This window comes from Anastrepha obliqua, chromosome 1, assembly GCF_027943255.1.
Source record: "Anastrepha obliqua isolate idAnaObli1 chromosome 1, idAnaObli1_1.0, whole genome shotgun sequence".
NCBI classification, from domain to species: domain Eukaryota; kingdom Metazoa; phylum Arthropoda; class Insecta; order Diptera; family Tephritidae; genus Anastrepha; species Anastrepha obliqua.
The window spans coordinates 36,249,260-36,272,414 of NC_072892.1; the positions used below are offsets into that span (position 1 = coordinate 36,249,260).

A 23,155-nucleotide genomic window follows, 5' to 3' on the forward strand; every position below is an offset into this window, starting at 1 on the left:
TTTTACTTTTCAATTTATTTTACAAGTTCGCCTGTTCAGCTGACGTATTTTCCCCCCTCTACGGCTGACTATTTTTTTTTATTCTACTAAATGTCAACAGTATGTACACAAAAAAAATTTCAGGCGGTATTAAATGAGCTGGTAGAAATTTTTTTCGACACGATTCGTATCCTCCCACAATCACACCCACCGCGGGATCGCCAGCTGACGTTCACTTTCGTTATTCATGAAAGCTAAATCACAAGTATAGTCAAGAATTTAACGGTATAAAAACGCAGTCCAAAATCGAGCCCTGGGTCCCGGGCTATTACCGGAACATTAGAATTGATGAAAAAAGTGTATGACGATGTTTGTCTATCTCGTGGCAGAGTTCATGAGTGGCTGACACGTTTCAGAGATGATTGTGAGGACATAAGGGCTTAGGGGTAGTCAGAGGCCTGAAAAATTATGATTTTCAATATTTTTTTTTTCCAGTCAATTGCTTTATTTTACAAAAATAAAAACATAGCATTAAAACATCATGCTTCGACTTGACTTTAGCCAAATTTAAAAAAAAAAAATTTTTAAAGTTATCGCTGTTTGTGTGGAGCCCGTTTTTCCAGAAGTCCCTTGCGGTGATCATCACAAGTCCTTTCAGATTCATCTAAAATCAAAGGGACAAGCGAAATGAGTTTTATTAATAGATAATCTTGTGCCTGATTAAAGCATTTTTTCAAAATTAACAATATGGCGGCCTCAGGAAATATTTATTAGATTTTCGAGGAAAAACCCGACGATTAATTGTTTAAAACAAAATTTAATTTTTGAAAAAAAAACATCCTTCGATCAGGCAAGAGTTTTTTTATGTTTTTCAAAAGCAGTATAAATTTTATTGAAATCTACCAAGTTACAGTGGTCACCTGTTCAAAAAACATAGTTCTGAGAAAAAGGCATTTAAAGTTTTGCCATCGATTTATGTAGAGTTATACGAATTATTTGACTGTGTCATCTATTCTTGGTTCTTCAGCCGTCATAGCAGCTTCCAAAATATCAACGGGCCAAACCGTCATTGCAATTTTCTATCTTGGCGTTTTGAAGCATTTCTTGTATCGCATTCGTCGAAGTCGCCCTGAATACCGCGAAGGAGGAAGCTGGCGCTTATTGCATGATAATACTCCATCTCATCGATCCACTCTTGTGACTGATTTTTTGACTAGAAATCGCATTTGATATGACTCCCTGTGACTTCCACCTACTCGGAAAATTGCATTTGCCCATGAAAGGAAAAAGGTTTTGCGTCAATAGAGGCCATCCAAAAGGCTTGTGCCAACATCCTGAAGGACATTCCGGTCAATGACCTGAAACACTCTTTCGAAAAGCTTTTAGATCGCGCAAAACAGTGTATCGAGACCAGAGGGGACTATTTTGAATAAATAAACTCGAAGTTATGAGAACAAAGCTCCTGTCGTTTCTATTTTAGCTCAGTCTTGTTTATTTTGGTATTCACCTTGTAGTATAATTACACGAGAAATATTTTCGTAGAGCACTAACGTCTTAACTCCCACACAAAAGGGCGGCTTTGAATCTTTTTTTGAGTGCTCTAAAGTAAAAAGAAATTTGGGAGCTCGCTAAAGGATTTATTAGTACTAAAAATTTCTTTTCTGGAAAATTTTACTAGGAGTATTCTTAGACACAGTCTGTAAAAGTATAAAAGTGTCAATTGTAATGAACCGCATGTACGACAAAATCAAACTTTTCCCACAACAACAAGGTTACAGCAATGGATTCCGGTACAAAAAAAAAATAATTGGCGCTGACACCCTTTTTGGGTGTTTGGCCGAGCTCCTCCTCCTATTAGTGGTGTGCGTCTTGATGTTATTCCACAAATAGAGGGACCTACAGTTTTACAGTGACTCCGAAGGCAAATGTTTTTAAAGAGGACAACAACAACAACAAATGTTTTCCAAACATTTTTATTTTTAATCAAAGACTCAGTTCATTAAACGATTTTCCAGATTCGTTGCAAATAGTCCTCTGTCAAGTCATCAGTGGTCTGCCTCTTATTCTCGTTCGTTGAGGGTTCCAAGTTAAGACGGCCTGCGGTTTATCATCATAAAGCTTTCTTCTTTATTTCGTTGTTGATGCTTTTTTCGCGTGCATTTCTCTAGAGCTCCTCATATGCTATTACCCTTGGCCACCATATCTTAAGTATATGACGAAGGCACCTGTTTATAAACGCGGGGAGCTTTACGTTCATGGTCGATGTCAGGAGCCAAGTTTCAGATCCATACAGCAGCTCGGACTTAACGCATGCGTAAAAAATTGTAAGCTTTGTGCAATCTTTGATGTTGTTGGGGATGATACTTCCCAACTAGCAAAAACTGTCAACGTTATCAATGGTTTCTTCTACAATTGTAAGCAACACGGCATTGTTAGCTTTGATACGCAGATTCCGTATTTTAATATTAATTTCGAGTCCTGCTTTTGCGGACTCTTGCTGAAGCACGTTTAATTTCATCTCGTATGTTGATGTGAGTGCGAGAGTAAAACAGCGTCGTCTTCGAGACTGGTGTTCTCTCTCCTGGCAATTCCACGATTTACAGAATCAAATATTTGGAAAATCCAGTCCATTACAACAACAAATAACAGAGGGGTTAAGACTCATCTTTTCGGACTCTAGTAGTGGAGACAAAAGCTTCACTGAGCTTTTCATTATGAAAAGCTCTACAATTCGCCCCATTGTAAACATTTCTAATTAAATTTATGAATAACCCTTTAATATTTTTGAAGGGTGGTTAAGTTTTAAGGGCCGTGTTGGTTTTGAATAAAATACAATTTTTTTTTTAAATTATTGTCATTTCTCTTTATTATGATAATATTGGTATGGCTCAATTACTTATGGAACAAAATATCGGCCAAATGGCCACCGCAGCCTCGACGGCACACCTCCATTCGATGGTCCAAATTTTCGATGACGCGGAGGCATAATTGAGGTTATATACCGTTAATGTGCTGAGTTATCTCATCCTTTAGCTCTTGAATTGTTGCTGGCTTATCGACGTACACCTTTTCTTTCAAATAATCCCAAAGAAAGGAGTCCAACGGTGTTAAATCACATCAAGTTAAAAAGCTATCGGATACTATCGATCATTTTCAAAACCATAAATTTAAAAATTTGTTTTAGGAACTTTTTCCGATTTTTTGTATGTCTCATCATGTCACATTTATTGAATGTTATTGAGCACGCCGCAATTCAACTGTGCAAAGCAATGGAAATCATCGCAATCAGCTATCAGTTACTGCTACAACAAAAACAACATCACAATCAGCTGTTTGAAAACAAACTAGTCCTGGAAATATTACTGTGGTCGATGTTTTTTTTTAATCAAAAATCAAACAAAATGAAAAGACACTAAAACTACATTGGGAAAGAGATGCTAGGCACTGCTTAAAAAAGGCCGCTGAGTATTTGTTTTTACATAAATTGCAAAATATTTATTTATAAATTATGGAAATTTTTTAAAATTTTGAGAACTACACGAAACCACGCTCTCCTTTTTTGCTTTTTTGGGAGACCAAATTGCGAGTCCTACTTATGTTTTAAGCTCATAAAAAAGTGGTATTGACCAAGAACGTTAAAATGTTCACAACTGCTAAGTCATGAGATCGAAAGGGGCACAACTTCGTTACTCAATAGGGTTTATTTTTCAAATATCGGGATTTTCGGGAGCGCGATCGGTATCGGGATTGCGTGTGTAGTGTTCCCACATCATATCTACGGTTCATTTAAGGGGTGCCTCTTATCAGTGGCTTCAAAAAAAGGTGTTTTTTCTCAATTTTTTTTCTGAGTCGAAACAAGCGACACACAAGAATAATCTTTTGTTTTTTCTTTGAAGGCATGATTGAAGAGTAATAAACAATTTTTTAACATAAATAAAAAAACAAAATGGCGGACATATGAGGGATCTCGCACAGCTTCTCGTGGCGCGCTAGTAAAATGGCGTGTAAGATTGCGGTTGTAGTTTTCACCTGAAACACAAAACAAAAATATTCTCTTATTCAAAAGGCTGCTCCGCATATAATAGACTACTCTTGTATAAAAATATAAAAAAGTGAACACACAATTAATTATTGAAAAAAGTGCTTCTTTTCGCTATTTTTTTCAAAAAAGGTGTTAAATAACATTAAAAAATGATTTTTTCTTGTATTTTGTTAGTTAATTAGTTGCGCATTTTAATTATCTTTATATAGATTATCGGTTTGAAACGATAACTTTCGACGTTTTTTTTAATCTTACACGCCATTTTCAAAAACATGGTTTTGAGAAAACGTGCTTCAAAGTTTTCAGAAGGTAGACAGTATATCACTGGTGCCTGTAGAACATGTCCCACCTGTGGATCTGCAGGTTAAATCCATTGCTGCTCAGAGCGCTATTAGACTGAAGGAGTTTAGCCTTTGGAGACAACTTCCTGTAGGACATAGCAGCATCTTGAAGCAGATCTCCCCTTCCTTCTCTGATATTCGCACTGACCTCTCCATCCGCAAACTCCGGAGCAGGCAAGATTGGAAAGAGGGGAGAGTTGGTGCAGATATAGATGCCTCTGTTTTCACTGACGGATCCAAAATGGAGTCTGGAGTGGCAGCGGGGGTCTACTCTAAATTAGCCAGCATTTCGGTCTCCTATAAACTGCCGGAGACAAGCAGCGTCTTTCAAGCAGAGGTCTTCGCGATCCTGCAGGCATGCAAAATGCTTCGGGATCGCTGTTGGGAGGGAGACATTAATATTTTTTCCGATAGCTGGCACTGTCGTCGCCGTATTGCAGCTCTCTTCTCGTGAACTCCTGTAAGGAGGATCTTAAACACCTCGAACGTGCAGGAAACATTTCCCTCATCTGGGTTCCTGGGCACAGGAATATAGAGGGAAATTAAATTGCCGATGAGCTTGCCAGGAAGGGGTCGGCAGAACCGGATCCAGCTGCCCTCTTCTCAGACATCGGTATCCCCTTGGCCGTCGTTAAAGGGGAACTACACAACTTCTTTCTAAGAAAAGCGCAAGACAGATGGAGGTCTCACTCATAGTGTGCCATTTCAAAAACACTATGGCCTCAATACGATATAAACAGAACGCTTAAGGTGATGGGAACCCGCCGCCATTCAATTTCCAAACTCATTGCGGTGCTCACTGGCCACTGGGTGATCGGCACTCATGCGGAGAAGCTTGGAATTCCGTACAACCCCCATTGCAGAAGCTGTGGGGATCCTGCAGAGAAAGAGACTGTGGAACACTTTCTCTGCAAATTTCGGCTTTGGCGGCTAGGCGCTTGAGATTCCTCAGCGTCCCCTTTGGGGATGACTTGATGAAATTCTCTAGCCTAGGTCCCTTTTCTCTCCTTCGCTACATCAACAGCACTGGATGGCTGTAGACGGTTTTATCTCCTCCCTTAATCCTTTCACAGTAGTGGTAGTGGTCCACTTTATGGTATCAAAACGGCACGTAAGTGCTACTTGTAGTGTACCTGGGGTACTCTTGCCATCTTACCTACCTACCTACCTACCAGTATACTCACACGAGGTACGCTACACAGGCCTGTAACTCCGAAATCTCTTTGTATACCGCTATACAATTTTGAGGGCATATTCTCCTATAATATATCTATCGATTGCAGTAAAAAAAATCGATTTTTTGAAGCCAACTGATAAGAGGCCCCCCTTAATTTGCTGCATAATGCTTTTAACTTTTCAACCTTCAAGGCTTTTGATACGAGATTGAAAACGGGACTACGAAAACACATTCCCACGACTTGCCTCTGTTATAAGGCGTTGCCACAGTATGGTGTTTATTTTTACACCCAACTACCTACGATAATTTTTTTTTTTTATTGAAATACGTATGTATGTAAATATGTACTAAGCGCATACTAATATTAAATAAAACTTCAAATCAAAAATATTAAGTTGATTGAAATTTGCTCACCTTCGACAATAAGATTCTCTTAAAAGTATTTGTGTAATATCTATTTCGAACTCGGTCGCAAAACAAACTTATGTACATATATATATTCCATCATAATTTGCAAATGCCATGAAGCCGGATCATTTGCATTGTATTGTGAACTGCCCTAAGCTTTTTTTAAGCCAGCGCTTGAAACCTGAGCACTTCTTTACCGGCACAAATACGCAAAAAAATTTGTAAAAATATAGCAAAGCAAATTATTAGCTATACAATAATGAAAAAAATTGCAATAACCTCAATTAAGAAAAATGTAAGCAAAAAATATTTAAGAAAGTTTATTCAGTTTTAGTTAAGCAAATATAAATACAAATAATTGTACTGAAACCAATATTTATTTGCAATAAACTTTGCAAATAACGACGAAAGCGTATGAGTAAGTAATGCAAGAAACCCAAAACGTATCAAAACTCTTATCGAATTCTAATCAGCCAAATAAAAGTAAAAAACAAAACATAGATATGTATGTATGTATATCAAAACGAACGAATTGGACTTAAGTTAATGTGCAACAAGCATCTAATTATGTACTATATTTAATAAGCCAATTTAAAAAACAAAAAAAAACATTGTAGTCAAATTCACGAGAACTCCACACAAGCATACCTATACGCCATGCCAAATATCAAAGCCAAAAGCTAGAACAGAAACTGTCAAATATCAATTGAAACGTTGAATATCATTGTCGAATGCTCAATACTTATACAGAACACGCATTACATCTATGTAAGTACATATTTATGTACAGTATGAATATATATAAATACATACACGTATGTATGTAAATGGAAAATATATATTGGCCCTGATGGACGAACGAATTGGACTTAAGTTAATGTGCAACAAGCATCTAATTATGTACTATATTTAATAAGCCAATTTAAAAAACAAAAAAAAACATTGTAGTCAAATTCACGAGAACTCCACACAAGCATACCTATACGCCATGCCAAATATCAAAGCCAAAAGCTAGAACAGAAACTGTCAAATATCAATTGAAACGTTGAATATCATTGTCGAATGCTCAATACTTATACAGAACACGCATTACATCTATGTAAGTACATATTTATGTACAGTATGAATATATATAAATACATACACGTATGTATGTAAATGGAAAATATATAAATCTTAATGTATTTAAGTTAAATAAAATCACACACACAAGCATAATGTTGCATTGATGAGGTAATAGTATTATGATACATACATACAGTACAGTAAGTTGGAAAAATGTGCATATACGAGTACATAATTATTGCTATAATACATACATAAAATTACAACAAATAAAATAACAAAAGCACGATACTATAAAATAGTAGCTAAATATGAAAGATATTGCGAGTGAATATGGCAAGAAAAAATTAAAAATAAAAATTAAAATAAAAATAAAAATAAAAATAACGTACACTTAAACTAATCAGTGTTGTTGTAATTACTTTTCTTCCTTCCCGGCAGCAGAATTTCTCCATAAGGTAGGTATCTGTCATCATGGATAGGTTAGGTTAGCCACATTGCTTGTCTAAGACAAGACACTTGGTGGCCCTAAGGCCCATACTTGCATTTGATTTGCTTCCCCTAACTAACATAAGTTGCTTAAACCACTTAGATCTTTTTAAGAAGGCAACGAGTCCCTCCAGTGTGACATTTTGTATATTTCCCTGCTCTTAAAAAAAATAATCGCCAAGACATTTGGCACGGCTTCTTTGCAGCGCTGGACATTTACAAAAGAGGTTTTGTTCCGATTCAATTTCTTCTTCATAACTCTTGCAGAAGTCATTGTGAGGTACATCCATCCTACTGGCTAGAGTGCCAATAGTGCAGTCACCCGTTATAACACCTGTGAGGACTCTGTTAGCGCAGATCTGATAAATAGCATGACCTGGCGACCTATGCTATCGCTTGCATCAGACCACTTGCCCATTATCATCTCGATCGAGAATCCTGCCGACTTTGTTTCCGCGGTTCACCGGTCATATATCAACCTTAACAAAGCTGATTGGACCAGATTCACGGAATTTACCGAAGATATCTTCGCCGCTCTCCCCATTCCCACCGTAGTGCGCGCAGGCGAACGCGCATTCCGCAAGGTGATCACAGCCGCTGCGTTTCGCTTCATACCCGCTGGAAGGGTCCGGGACATACGTCCCAATTTCCTAGCTGAAGCAGCTGTTCTGGCGAACGAGCGTGATCTCCTACGCCAGGCCGATCCCGGGGATCCTCGGATAAAGGATCTCAATTCGGAGATCCGGCAACTGGTAACCCGATATAAGCGAACCAAATGGGAAGAGCATCTGAAGTCATGCAACTTCACCTCTGGTGTGAGCAAGCTCTGGTCCACCGTAAGGTCCCTGTCGAGCCCGACGAAGCACAACGACAAGGTGGATATCACTTTCAACGGATCCGAAGAGGTGCGCGAGCTACTTTAGCCGGCAATTTATTCTGCATCCTCCTGCCGACAGATCCAAACGTAGTGCTACCAGACGGCTGCACAAACTGACATACAACAGTGCGCCACTTGCTTTCTCCAGCGATGAAGTTCAGGGGGCCATCAGACACATGTAACCATCATAAGCAATTGGCCCTGATGGACTAAACATGCTGATGCTGAAAAAGCTGGATCCATAGCTGAGAGTAGAATACCTCACCAAGGTCTTCAATTTGTCTATGGACACTCTCATTATCACTCTCATTCCTGATAAGTGAAAATTAGGAAGAGTGGTCCCACTACTGAAACCCATTAAACTCGCCAACCAAGTGGAGTCCTATCGTCCGATAACTCTCTTCACACCCGCATGGTTTCCGAAGAGTGTATAGCACCGCCACGGCACCAACCGTCATTAACACCCAAGTAAACCGCGGACTTAACCAAAACCGCCCCTGCGAGAGGAATGTCCTAGTAGCGTTGGATCTAAAAAAGGCTTTTGATACAGTCAGCCACGCCACGCTACTAGGTGACATTTTACTGTCGACACTACCGCCAGGGCTGAAGAGGTGGTCTGCGAACTCCTGAGTGGTCGTCATTCGTCGGTGTTATTTCGAGACCAAACATCCAAACAGAGGAAAATAAAAACAAGGAGTTCCACAGGGTGGTGTCCTTTTACCCTTGCTTTTCAATTTCTATATCTCGAAACTCCCCCAGCCCCCAGAGGGAGTCTCCCTGGTCTCCTACGCCGACGACTGCATGATAATGGCGTCGGGCAATGACATTGATGGCCTATGCTCCAAGGTAAACGACTACCTCGCCTGCCTTTCTCGCTTCTTTACTGCGAGGAACTTACAACTTTCCCCCACTAAATCCACGGCGACCCTCTTCACCACCTGGACAAAGGAGTTGAAGCTGCAACTTAAGGTAAAACACGACGACACACCAATTCCGATGGTTAACAACCCCAAAATATTGGGAGTTACCTTGGACAGCTTGATCTCCTTCTCAACGCATACAACCGCTATTGCAACTAAAGTACAGAATCACAACAAGGTTCTCAAGTCGCTTGCCGACGGCACTTGGGGTAAAGATAAGGAAATGCTGCTGTCGACTTTCAAAGCAATAGGCCGACCGGTTCTAAACTATGCTGTGCCTGTCTGGTCGCCTGGAACCAGTGATTCGCAGTGGACGAAGCTTCAGACCGGCCAAAACACTGCAATAAGGACCGCGACAGGATGTCTCTTGATGTCTCCAATACAACGCCTACACGACGAGGGCCGCATGCTGCCTGTGAAGGAGCATAACAAACTGCTCAGCAAGCAGTTTCTGCTAGGGTGTTACCATAGGCCTCGCCCATGCAGACACCTGCTTGAGCCTGAGCCACCTCCTAGGCACGTCAGGAGGCATTTCCTCAATTACGCGGACGAGATCCAAGACAAAACAGATAGACAGCTACTGGATCGGACAGTGTACAGACAAACCATAAACGACATTCATCGGGAGTCCATTACCACCTTCTTAAGCTCCCGATCCCCGAATGCCGTTATCGGAGTCCAACCACCACTAATCGCAGACGAAGAGTTCCAACTTCCCCGAGAGTCCCGCGTAACCTTTGCACAATTACGTTCTGGATACTGTAGCAGGTTAAACTCTTATTGTACTTGTCCAGAATCGACTCCGAGATACTAAACATATGTCCGGCATGTGAAGGCACCCCGCACGTCACTAACCACCTTTTCACATGCCCCATCAAACCCACTCATCTAACACCCCTCTCCCTCTGAACCCAACCTGTCGAAACAGCTAGTTTCCTGAGCCTACCGTTAGATGAGCTAGATGAAGACGACCGGTGAATACACTACACTGGCAGGGCAAAGTTACTGCTACAACAACAACAACACCTGTGAGGACTCAGGTAGTTGATCTGCTGAATCCAAGCAGACGTTTTGTCCTTTAAGTTTCAGTTTTGGCCAGAGCACTTTGGATACCCGCAGTTAGTAGTCAGATTTGGCTGGATAAATCAGACTTTGGGCAAAGATGCCGGCGAAGTATGCAGTGCTGCTCTGTGGTAAAATCTGTAAGATGCTCGAAATCGTGAACGGCCAAAAACCACCTGGCAACGTATGGTAGATGTGGACTTATTAACCGAAAACAATCGAAATTATTTCAATACATTTGTTGTGGTCCTACACTCCGGTTCGAGTGTAAGGTAGTGTGTTAAAGTACTTTTTTCTGTCTTGATACGAATTAGTGCCCTTATTTAATTGGTTCATGGTTTAATTGTGGTGAATTTCCAAACGAACAACTTGATGTCCACGAGAAAAAGATACTCGAAATATTTGTAATGAACATAAATATGTATAAAGGCTACTTTTGTTTGGGTACCTTAGCAAAAGGGCCAAACATCCACACCTCGCCTTGCAAATATAAATTTACAAAAAACGGAAAAGAGTCGACCGGTGTAGGTAAACGCCGGACACAAACCATGGCAACAACGCGCACTACTCCGAGCGTTTATCACCCGCACAAATGCAGCGATTCCAGGACCGCAGCAACGGCACAAATTACTGCAAGGCAATACCAATAAATCCGACATCGGAATGGATAGCACCTTATAATACGCACAAGCACTAGCCAGGAAACGGAAATAAGCGCCAAAAAGTACGCACCAAAAAACGCAGAAAAAATTGGGACCAAAAAACGCCCCAAACAGTAGGCACCAAGGAAATATTACGCCAAAAAGTAGGTACCAAAAATATATTTCCTACAAGTCCGCACCAATAAACAAGCGCCAAAAAGTAGGCAGTGTTATTTCTCACTAGAAATTAGCATCCACAAGGAAAAACTCAGAAAAAATAGCCTAAAGTGTATCTATTTAAGATATATTATATATACGGTGCATAAGCTTAAATCCGCTGTTTTTTAGTAAAAAAAAAACCCATTTTTTTATAATATAGAAAGCAAAAAAATAATTTATTCAAAGTATTTGCCCTCGCCAGCTATACATTTTTCCCATCTCTCGGGCAATTTGTGTATACCACGCCAAAAGAATTCTTCATCTTTCGAGGCGAACCACTCGTCAAGCCATTTCCGGACGTCTTCGTACGAATCGAAGTGCTGTTCGGCGAGCGCGTGACCCATCGATGAAAACAGATGATAGTCCGAAGGGGCCAGGTCTGGTGAATAAGCGGGATGAGGTAGCACCTCCCAATTGATTGTCTCCAAGTAGTTTTGGACCATTCTTGACGTGTGCGATGGGGCGTTGTCGTGGAGGAAAATCAGCTTCTCATGTCTTTGTTCATAACGAGGCCTTTTTTCACGCAAAGCACGGCGCAATTTGATGAGTTGTTGGTGGTAGCGATGAGAATTAACAGTTTCACCAGGTTTCAACAGCTCATAGTAAACGACACCCTGCTGATCCCACCAAACGCACAGCATCGTCTTGCGTCCAAAGCGATTAGGTCTTGATGAAGAAGTTGATGGTTGGCCGGGATCGACCCATGATTTTTTTCGTTTAGGATTCTCAAAGTATATCCACTTTTCATCGCTAGTCACCACAAGATGCAGGAACGACTTTCTTTTATGCCTAGCCAGCAAGATTTCGCATGTGTTTTGGCGTCCACAAGCATTCGATGCGATTCGGCAGCCGATTTCTTCAAATTAAAGCAAAAAAGTAGAGCTTCCCGCATATGCTCTTTTTTTGGCACAAAATTAGACATGATTACGCAAGGAAAAAAGAGGTTGTCTGTAAAGTCGGTTTACTGACGATAGCTTAACGTGATAACGTCATAAGAAAATACTGATTGAATGGTTGCATTTTCAAAAGAAAATTTTAATTTTATTTGTTTGATAGATATTTTGTATGGATATAGAGAATGAGTTAACTTTAACATAACATAATATACTTTAACATAACATAACATAACATAACATAACATAACATAACATAACATAACATAACATAACATAACATAACATAACATAACATAACATAACATAACATAACATAACATAACATAACATAACATAACATAACATAACATAACATAACATAACATAACATAACATAACATAACATAACATAACATAACATAACATAACATAACATAACATAACATAACATAACATAACATAACATAACATAACATAACATAACATAACATAACATAACATAACATAACATAACATAACATAACATAACATAACATAACATAACATAACATAACATAACATAACATAACATAACATAACATAACATAACATAACATAACATAACATAACATAACATAACATAACATAACATAACATAACATAACATAACATAACATAACATAACATAACATAACATAACATACCATAACATAACATTACATTACATTACATAACATAACAAATTACCCCGTATTAAAGCACTTATCAACAGCTTTCATTTGATACCCATATTGTACATACACAACCAAAGGTTACCCGGGTCCACGTTTTGACCTATATCTCGAGACCCCAGTCACGGAGCGGCATGAAAAATACTCTGTACTAAAGCATTCACCAACAGCTTTCATTTGATACCCATATTGTACATACACGTCCGAAGGTTACCCGGGTCCACGTTTTCACCTATATCTTGAGACCCTATCTACCAATAGGTATTCAAACTATACGGAAATCATCTTCAATACCTACTTAACAATGTGTGTAAGTTTGGTTTAATTCGGTTCAAAGACACGGCGGGTCCACGTTTTGGCATATATTTCGAGACCCTAGTCATCAATAGGTATGAAAACTACCCCGTATTAAAGCACTTATCAACAGCTTTCATTTGATACCCATATTGTACATACACAACCAAAGGTTACCCGGGTCCACGTTTTGACCTATATCTCGAGACCCCAGTCACGGAGCGGCATGAAAAATACTCTGTACTAAAGCATTCACCAACAGCTTCAATTTGATATCCATATTGTACAAACACATTCTAGGGTCCACGTTTTGGTCTCTATCTCGAGACCCTAGTCACGGAGCAGCATGAAACATACTCTGGACTAAAGCATTCACCAACAGCTTCCATTTGATACCCATATTGTACATACACATCCGAAGGTTACCCGGGTCCACGTTTTGACCTATATCTCGAGCCCTATTTCCAAAATAAAGTATAATCCATGTTACTCGTGGATGATGTAGCTTTCGAATGGTGAAAGAATTTTTAAAATCGGTCCAGTAGTTTTGAGCCTATTCATTACAAACAAACAAAGTTTTCCTCTTTATAATATTAGTATAGACAACATATCTTATAAGGTATATGGTAAATATTACCATACATTTTTTCCTTCATATATAATAAAAAAATTAATAATTATAACATTAAAACAACAGGTATTATTAACAAACTTGGTTTTATTTTAAATTCTTCAAGTGAATCAAATTAATAATAATCAATAAGAAGGCATATGCAAATACAAATACGTGAATTTATATATGTACATTTGCGCATATACATACATACATATATACGCTCACTTAAGTAGGAGAGAGCAAGATATCGAACGTTGCCGTTCGTTTGCTTTGTTTGCTTTGTCGTTCGTTCCGCCCTTTCGCTTGCAGTTCATTCAATGCAATGAGCAAGGTAACGGCAATGAGCAAGGTAACACTAATATGAGCAAGGTAACTACATATGAACAGTAATGAGCAAGGTAACACTAATATGAGCAAGGTAACTACATATGAACAGTAATGAGCAAGGTAACGACACATTTTTTCGTGCGTGCAGCCTGTTAAATCGAATTATAAGACGTTATCACGTCAAAAGTGTGTTGCTGTATGAAATCACTGATGATGTGCAGTGATTGATGTAAACAGGCAACAAAAAATATGGCATTTCTATGGTAACTTGATATGCTCACTAACACCATCTACGAGCAATCAGCGGATTTAAGCTTATACACCTGTATATTATATATTACTACATTGGTCTTATTTTAAAGATTAGGATCTCATATTGGTACAACATAGATCGATGTCAGATTTCTAATCACTGTTATCAGTTAAGAAGGCATTTAATTTGTGGCCAAAATCTATCGCCATGTTCTTTAAACCGCAGTTTCTGCTTACGTCATTCCCTCTCTGCTAAACGCCGAAGGTCTAATGCATGTCTCCAGGTCAGAGACTGCTCAGGCTTAGTAGACTGTGCCCATCACATATAGAAATTCGGAAGGCTGCACCTTTTGCCAATTAAGTAAGGGTCTTACATCAGTTGCATACATTTCTGGTATTATTTCGTGCGGTCATAGACTCCAGTATTGCAGTATTTTAACCAAATGTTAATTATGAAATATCTTTCAACAGGATCGCGGAACAAAAAATAAAATATTTCACACAAGAGTCAAAAGCTCGAGAGAACATATGCATGTATTAAGGTACAGTACCCGCCCCGTTCCGCTTAAAAAATTCGGATTGGAAATTCACAAGCCAAAACCAATTCGAACCAATTAGAATCTGTTTTATATGTTCCATAGCTCACATTTGCAATTATTTTAAAAATATTAGTTACTTTTATAGATTTCATCCTCCAATCCATGAACATCGCAATAAGATTCAGCCCAAGACCAACTAGATATTTTAACCAAACAACATATAAAGGCAAAAAGGTGCAGTTCCCGACCCATTCCACTAATCAAAGTTAGCTAGGAAATTCACCACCCAAAAACAAATTCAATCTAAATGGAATCCGTCCTAAATGTTATTTGTTCAAACTTAGCATATATTTCAAAAATACCAGTTAATTTCATTGTTTTCCTCCACCAATTAGTAATTGTTCGTGCAATGAACATCGCCAATAAGAATCAGCTAAAGACCAGCTGATGGAACGCACTCGATACGGAATTCTGCCAGCAAAGAGAAACGCGCTAATCACAGCCAACTTCACAATTTTGCATTCTACTAATTCGCTTTTCTGGAAAATATAGTGTCGTGTCGTGAGTGCGTTAAATTTCGAAAATTTACACAAAAAATGCCATAATTAATAATTAAAACTGTTAAAAAAGTGAAAAACAATTACCATAGTACTTGGTTGAAGTAAAATTTGTTAGTTTATCGCATGGAAAGTTGGTAAAATCTAGAAATGAAAATCGGAAAACCTGCTTTCAGTGAAGGTAGTGAGAAAAATTTTTTCATCTTTCGTATAGACGATTGTTCGAGTGTGTTCGTGCGTTGCGAGAGTGCTTGTGTATGTGTGTAATTTTGTCGGTGAGTTTAGTTTGCGCGAATGGAAACAACGAGAGCGCGCAACCAAAAAGAAAAACGAAAACAACATACTAAAGCAAACAGTGATAATGTGAAACGGGAGTGAAGTGTACAAATTGGGGTAAAAATAAAGTTAATTTCCAAGGTAGTTGTGCTTTGGTTAATATCAATGAAATTTAATACAAAAAATAATAACAAAGGAGTGAAGGATGCATAAATATTGCAGCTCGGCAACAAAAACTCATTTTCGAAAGAGTAAAAGGTAAGCCAAACTGAATGATGTACACAAAAAAGTGGAGACAACGAAAAGATATGAAAATATTTGTCAAAATGAAAAACAGAAGAATTGGCAAAACACGAGAAAACAACACGAAACATCAAGTATAAATGCAGAAACATAATCAGAAGCAAAGAGAAAAATGTATTTGCAAACAAATGCGCGCGCACAGCGTTGCAATTGGCGGTGAATTTGTGGTTTGTTTTGATGGCTGCTGTATGCTGCTAGTGCTTTTGGTCCAATGCAGCACTGCTGCAACTACCGATGCTGGAATTCCTTTCATGAATTCGTAAAATGTGTGTTTTGCGTACAGGCGGGAAACCGCTTTGTAAATAATTGATTTACTCAGGCCAAAGTGGTTGCTCGCATTTGAATGGATGCGTGCAGCAGAGAGCATTTCGCAGATTGGTGTGAAAAATTCGTTGTATATGCGAACGTGGGAAATATTCTTTAAAAATCATTCATACAATATACTGATAGCATCTCCAGTGTTTACCAAATTTGAAAAAATAAAACTCAACTCAATATTATTTCCATTTTACCGCTGTTCATACAATTTGTACAATACAAGGGTATGATAATGTGAAAGGCGCTATATCGAAATATCTTTTACCCCTATTTTTAGTTTACCCTTGAAACGAAAACAACAACTATGCCAACCACAATGCACTCGCATCAGCAGCAATTACCATTACCTGAATATGTAATTATCCTTAAAAGTAGTGAACCTTTTTGTTTTTTGCCTTTGTTTCGTTTGCATGCAGCGAACAGCTATTGGTCGACATAACGAGTTTTCGTTGTATACATATGTAGTTGTTACTGTTACTTATTTTTTCTTGTTGCTTTTGACGAACGCCATATGCGATGTTGCAACTTTGTAGGTGCATTTATTTAATTCGGCTTAATCCCACATTCGTCCACTGTACGTGAATCCAGCTTTTCGATAATCAAGAAGGAATGACAAAACTCGTATTATGTCAGTTTAAACTTTAAAAATAGACACGGGTATGTGAGTTAAAATTTGCAATACAAATTATGTAAACTAACTAATTGCCGAAACTCATGGCAACAAAATAAATTCGGTTTATAATAAAGATATCTAAAATGTGGGCAAACCAGATCAAATTTAAAACAAAACTCACTAAAATATAATAGTCGAATATTAAGTAAAGAATAAATACACATCGAAAAGAAACAACCGTAAAAATACGAAAAAAAATGTTCTAAAACTATAACCACGGTAAAAAAGGTCATTTAGTCCATAGTCAATGAAAAATATCGAAAATAAACCAATGAAAAAATTATTGACCGCAAATTTTGTTAGCATTTAAAGCGATTTCTATGTATAAAACATGCTGCAAAGTGGCTCTAAAATATATGTGCGTGTTTATGTGTATGTATATGTGTTTCATTAGTAGTGTGTATACAGCATCAATAAATAATAAATTCAGTAGAGAGAATGGTAACAACAACAAAATTGAGAAAAGCACAAAAGCAAATAAATTAATGACAACAACAATAGTAATTATAATTAAGCGGATATTAAGGCTGCGCCAGCTGCTAGTGATTGTTATTGTTTTTTTACGGCTGCGGCTGCCACTGTCGAAACTGGCAGATACTCTTTTAAAACCGTTTTAGGTGTCTCTTCCACTACTTAATGTATGCCTATACATATTGTGTGCTTTTTTATCTGCCTTTGTTTTTATATATTTTCCCTTATTCCTCGCTTTTTGGCCGTTCGCACATTTTTTTTTTTTTTTCTTCATCATAACGATTTCATGTGTGTATAACAGAATCCTAACTATTCGCGCATTTAATTTATAAATCGTAAAAAAACAATATTTAGTGTGGCAAAAAAAATAAAAGAAATAAGAAAAGCAAATACAAAAAATATGGCAAATGTGGGAGAAGAACACAAATGAGTAAAGCGCCATCGACATAACTATGTACATACATATGAAATTATGCACAGTAGTGTGTTAATTCTTTGTAACCTGTTAATATTTTCTTAATAACTCAGACGCTAAGTGGATCAATTACTTTCTATTGCCGATTCTATTAGTGGGATGAAGTAGCGAAAATGTAGGGGTAACATTTTATTAATTTGAAATAATTATTGTTCCTAATTTCAACACGCGCTGTTGGAATAAAAATTTCTACTAGAAAGCCATTTCAGAAAAAAAAACATTCTTGGAGGATTCGTACCATTTGTAAAATATCAAATAGCACATTATAACTTGTATTTTAGTTTATATTATCATTAATTATCGTAATAAATTTTTGGAAAATGTTGCCGTAATGATAGTCGTTGCCAGGGCTTAAACCCCGAGTTGTTCCGGTAACGTAGAACCGACTGTCGATGGAACGTAAAATGATATTACATACATATATATGTAGCTATATTAGTTAATAAAAATTGATTTCACCTAAACTAGAACTGGTCTGGTAAACTTTATATTCTGCTCGTTATGGGCCGTCTCGTAAATTTTACTAAATTCCTAATCCTCTGGTGCATAATATCTCTCAGTATCAAGGGCGGCCGCCGTAACCGAATAGGTTGGTACGTGACTACCATTCGGAATTCAGAGAGAAGGTATGTAGGTTCGAATCTCGGGGAAAGACTAAAATGAAGTAAAAGTTATTTCTAATAGCGGTCGCCCCTCGGTAGGTAATGGCAAACCTCCGAGTGTATTCTGCCATAAAAAAGTTTCTCATAAAAAAATATCTGCCGCCATCAAGACGCACGCCACAAATAGGACGGCCAAACCCCCAAAAAGGGGATACGCGCCAATTATATATGTATATCAAAACAGCTACGTCGCGACCTGAAAAATTGTGGTCAATAACACAGAAAGTGATCCAGGGTGCCTTTAGCGTGCCATCCTAGTGTTGCCGACTGTTGTTATGTAAGACAGTTCCCCTTTGGTACCTCAACTATTTCTATTTAATCGGCCCTTTGAGAGCGCTAAAGGTGTTTGTCTTGCAAAATGTTAATATATCCCATATCGATGTTCGCTCAATTAGTGGCTTAATTTTTTTTCCACCACTGTTCATATACTCGTATATATGCATAAGCGAACAAAACAAGTATTTTGTAGGTTGTATAATTTGTGTATTCTTTCCTTTCTCTTTGTTGTTGTTCCGTATTGTCTTTTATGAAGATTTATTTTGCGAAGATACATCGTGCTGGCCGCGATAGAGATGCGAAAACGATGGCAGCACCGAATATGCGGGAGTACGATGATTACTAGCCCATCAACACTATTTGTTGGTTTGCATATTTGTTTTTTCTTATTAGCGACTCGTGTACGTGTATGTCATGTGAAATAAATGTATACACATGTATCTGGTCTTCGGCCAGGCGACAAATATGAATTTCGTTAAATTCACTTGTTTTTGTTGCTGCTTTAATATTTTGCTCTTTTCGTAACGAGTTTTTTCGTCGCTGACACTTCTGTTGTTGTCGCCATTCTGTCGATTATGACGAATAGATTTTTCCGCTACGCGATTTTTCATTCGTAAAATATAATTTACATAGGCACGCACGTGTATGGGAGTATGTGTGTGGATGTGCATATGCATGTCTACGCCAGCGGAATTACATTAGTGTAATTATTTGTGCGCACCACTTGCCGGCATCGGCACCGACACTGACTCACCCACCACCTTAACGTATCAACGAAACAGTTCCATTCACTCAACCCCAACGCATGTCACTCGCTGAGCTACCCCCTTGCCTTCAGTTGCCAAAGCGCCCCCGCCTTCCTCATATTCTCAATTATTTTCGCATTTCGCCTTATTTTTTATCTTCTTTCAATAGCTGCAACCTTACTTGATTATTATTTGTCTAATTTTTGCCCATTTTTATTTTTCACAATCTCATATTTGCTTTCGTTGCTATTCGCACGTTTTGTTGGATTTGTGAAATTTCCAAATGCGCATATTAAAAATAAATACCTAACTAAACAGCAATAGCAACCTCCTGTTTACTCCACTCAAATATGTACTATTCGTATATACATATGTATGCTGTTGCTTAGATATGTACGTGTGCTACCAAGGAATTCGAATATAGTTACAACAACAACAATACGAACAACAAGGGCAATTACTACATCGATGACAGTCACAGTCATCACTACGAAGTTGGACAACAGGCACCTTAATGTGTCTATTGTTTGTTTGTTTGTAATGCTGTAAAAATACGAAATGTAAAACTATAAAAAAACTAAGGTAAATAGAAATGTTGAAAGAAAGAAAAAAGGAATATCTTGTAAAAGCGGAAAATCGAATTTCAATCTCAATTGCAATTTTTCAAAGCGCTATTATTATTATTAATATTTTCAATCGCGTGGCCGGTTACCCGCCTACACAGAACACGTATCTGTGTGAGTATGTATGCATGTGTATACCTGTATGCAAATAAATGTGATATTTACAGTTGTGGCACTCCCCTGTCTACGACGCTAAAAAATAGAGTGCCACAGTTGCAGTGCATTGAGCAGGGAAAAACAATGTTCAAAATAAATTTTTTTAAAGAGGAATAGTTTACAAACAATACAATTTTCTTTTTTTACTCTTTCATGCTTCGTTATTTATTAAATTTAAATGGAACGCGTTTTGGTCCCAGTATTAATATTCTTTTAAACCGTTCAAAAGTTAACAACAGACGTAATTTGTCAAAGCTCCTCATAAAAATATCTGCCGTTCGGAGTCGGCTCAAAACTGTAGGTCCCTCCATTTGTGGAACAACATCAAGACGCACACCACAAATAGGAGGAGGAGCTCGGCCAAACACCCAAAAAGGGTGTACGCGCCAGTTATATATATATATACAGTGGCACAGTAAAGTCTACATACCCCATTGAAAAGCGAGGTTTGGAGATTTCTGTGAACATTGTAGCATTAGAATATATTCCAAACAAATCCAATCTAACAACAAACAATAAATTTTAACAAAAAAATTTTAATCTAAAAATATTTATTAACAAAAACAAACAAAATTCATTTTCCAAACACAGAAAAGTCTGCATACGGCTTTGTAGTGGAGTACACAAAATGCAGTTCTGTACTCAAACAGTGCTACCAATCACTTCAGGCGCCTTTACTAGATACCGTTCGTTAGAAAGAAGTTTAGTTCTTCGATATTTATATTGTAGCTGTGTTAATTTAACCAAAATGGGTAAAGAAATCTGTGTTAAAGTACGTGAGCTAATTGTGAAATATTATAAGGAAAAAAATCTTTAAGAGAGATTGGAGAACTGGTCGGACATCCAAAATCAAGCACTCAAACAATTATTCGGAAATATAATCACACTAATAGTGTAGAAAACAAACCAAGAAGTGGTCGCCCACCTAAACTGACTCCTCGTGCTAAGCGAAAAATATTGTTAGACGTGCAAGAAAATCCAAGAATAACAGCAATAGAAATTGCAAAAACCATGAAAAATCAGGATATTGCTTCAGAACATCCAGAAACGGTGAGACATTTATTGAGAAGCAATGGAATCCACAACCGTGTGCCTCGAAAGAAGCCATTCATCAGCAAAATAAATATGGAGAAACGAGTCGAATTTGCTAAGAAATATATTGATGCATACGAAAATTTTTGGGCTAATGTTTTATTTAGTGACGAAAGCAAGTTCAACGTGTTTGGCTATGATGGCAAACAAAAAGTATGGCGTCGAAATAATGAAGCATTATTGCCCAAAAACTAGCTTCCTACGGTGAAGCACGGTGGTGGCTCCATAATGGTTTGGAGCTGCATGTCAGCGGCTGGGGTGGGTAATTTAACATTTATTGATATTAATATAGATCACATGGTATATTTGGACATTCTCAAAGATAATTTGAAGCAATCCGCGAGTAAACTGGGTCTTACGGCGGGTTGGTACTTTCAGCAAGATAACGACCCAAAACATACCGCTGGTGTTGTCAAAGAATGGCTACTATATAATGTGCCCCGTCAACTTCATTCCCCACCCCAGTCACCGGATTTGAACCCCATAGAGAATTTATGGGATGAATTGGATCGTCGCATTAGGGAAAGGACAATTAAAAATAAACAGGACCTCAAAAATGCTTTACTTGAAGAGTGGAATTTAATTTCGAATAATTACACAAAAGTATTGGTAAATTCCATGCAAAATAGATTAAATGCTGTTCTAGAAAGTCGTGGCGGACCCACCAAGTATTAATTCTGTTGTCTTTTTATTTCCTTTTAAGTGAAACACATTCTTTTTACAAAGTATGCAGACTTTTCTGTGTTTGGAAAATGAATTTTGTTTGTTTTTGTTAATAAATATTTTTGGATTAAAATTTTTTTGTTAAAATTTATTGTTTGTTGTTAGATTGGATTTGTTTGGAATATATTCTAATGCTACAATGTTCACAGAAATGTCCAAACCTCGCTTTTCAATGGGGTATGTAGACTTTACTGTGCCACTGTATATATATATATATAATGAAATAATAGACAATATTCAGCAAAATATTTTGCTGAAAATATCAAGAATACAGTGTTGTGTGTTACGAGAAATGGGTGCGTGATTGAATGTGTAATTAGTGATACAAATACACTTCAAGGGAACTGTTTTTTGCTAATAAAGTTTGAACAGTTTTCAAGAATTACGCTCCGCTTTTGGAACACGCATATTCGGACAAAAAGCCGTCGATTGATACCCATAGCAAATATTTTAAACCAGTTTTGTCACCTCTGCTGCAAACTAGCTAATTAGCAAAATTATTATAAAAAGAGTGCCGTAAAATATTTTCAATATTAACCCAATTTTTCAAAACCATATTCATTTATTCTTATGCACATGGATAAATTCAAGGATAATACGTAAAACCTTGTTCAGATCGAGTTAACATAAAGTATATTTAGAGTACTTTGTTAGAAAATCAGTTTGAAATTTGTGCATAAAAAGTCAGCTATTAAAAGTATAAATGGTTTTATTAATCAATTAGCAAGTGCGCAATTTCCAATCTCTGTACAAAATTTTCCAAAATAATAGAAATAACGCTATTAAATTTTCAACTCAAGTTGAAAATTAACCGTTTATGTTATAATATTAATACGTCCAGTATACATATTTTAAGGGAGCATACCAGTTAAAATGCATTCTAGATATTATTATAGTCTATTAAAGAAAAAACAAAAAAAAAATACAAATATGCGAGGCAAAACATGCACTCACTTTGAAAGTAACCATTC

General features: G+C 37.5%; 1 protein-coding gene across 1 annotated transcript in view; it reads left to right on the forward strand.

The window, feature by feature from the left end:
* Nucleotides 1–15,336: 15,336 nt before the first annotated feature.
* The window catches only part of LOC129253119 (histone-lysine N-methyltransferase trithorax), a 64,410-nt gene continuing 56,591 nt past the window's right edge, over nucleotides 15,337–23,155 (forward strand). Inside the window, exon 1 of the mRNA XM_054891373.1 lies at nucleotides 15,337–15,924. The gene's annotated coding sequence lies outside the window, so the exon portion shown is untranslated. The remainder of the gene's footprint in view (nucleotides 15,925–23,155) is intronic.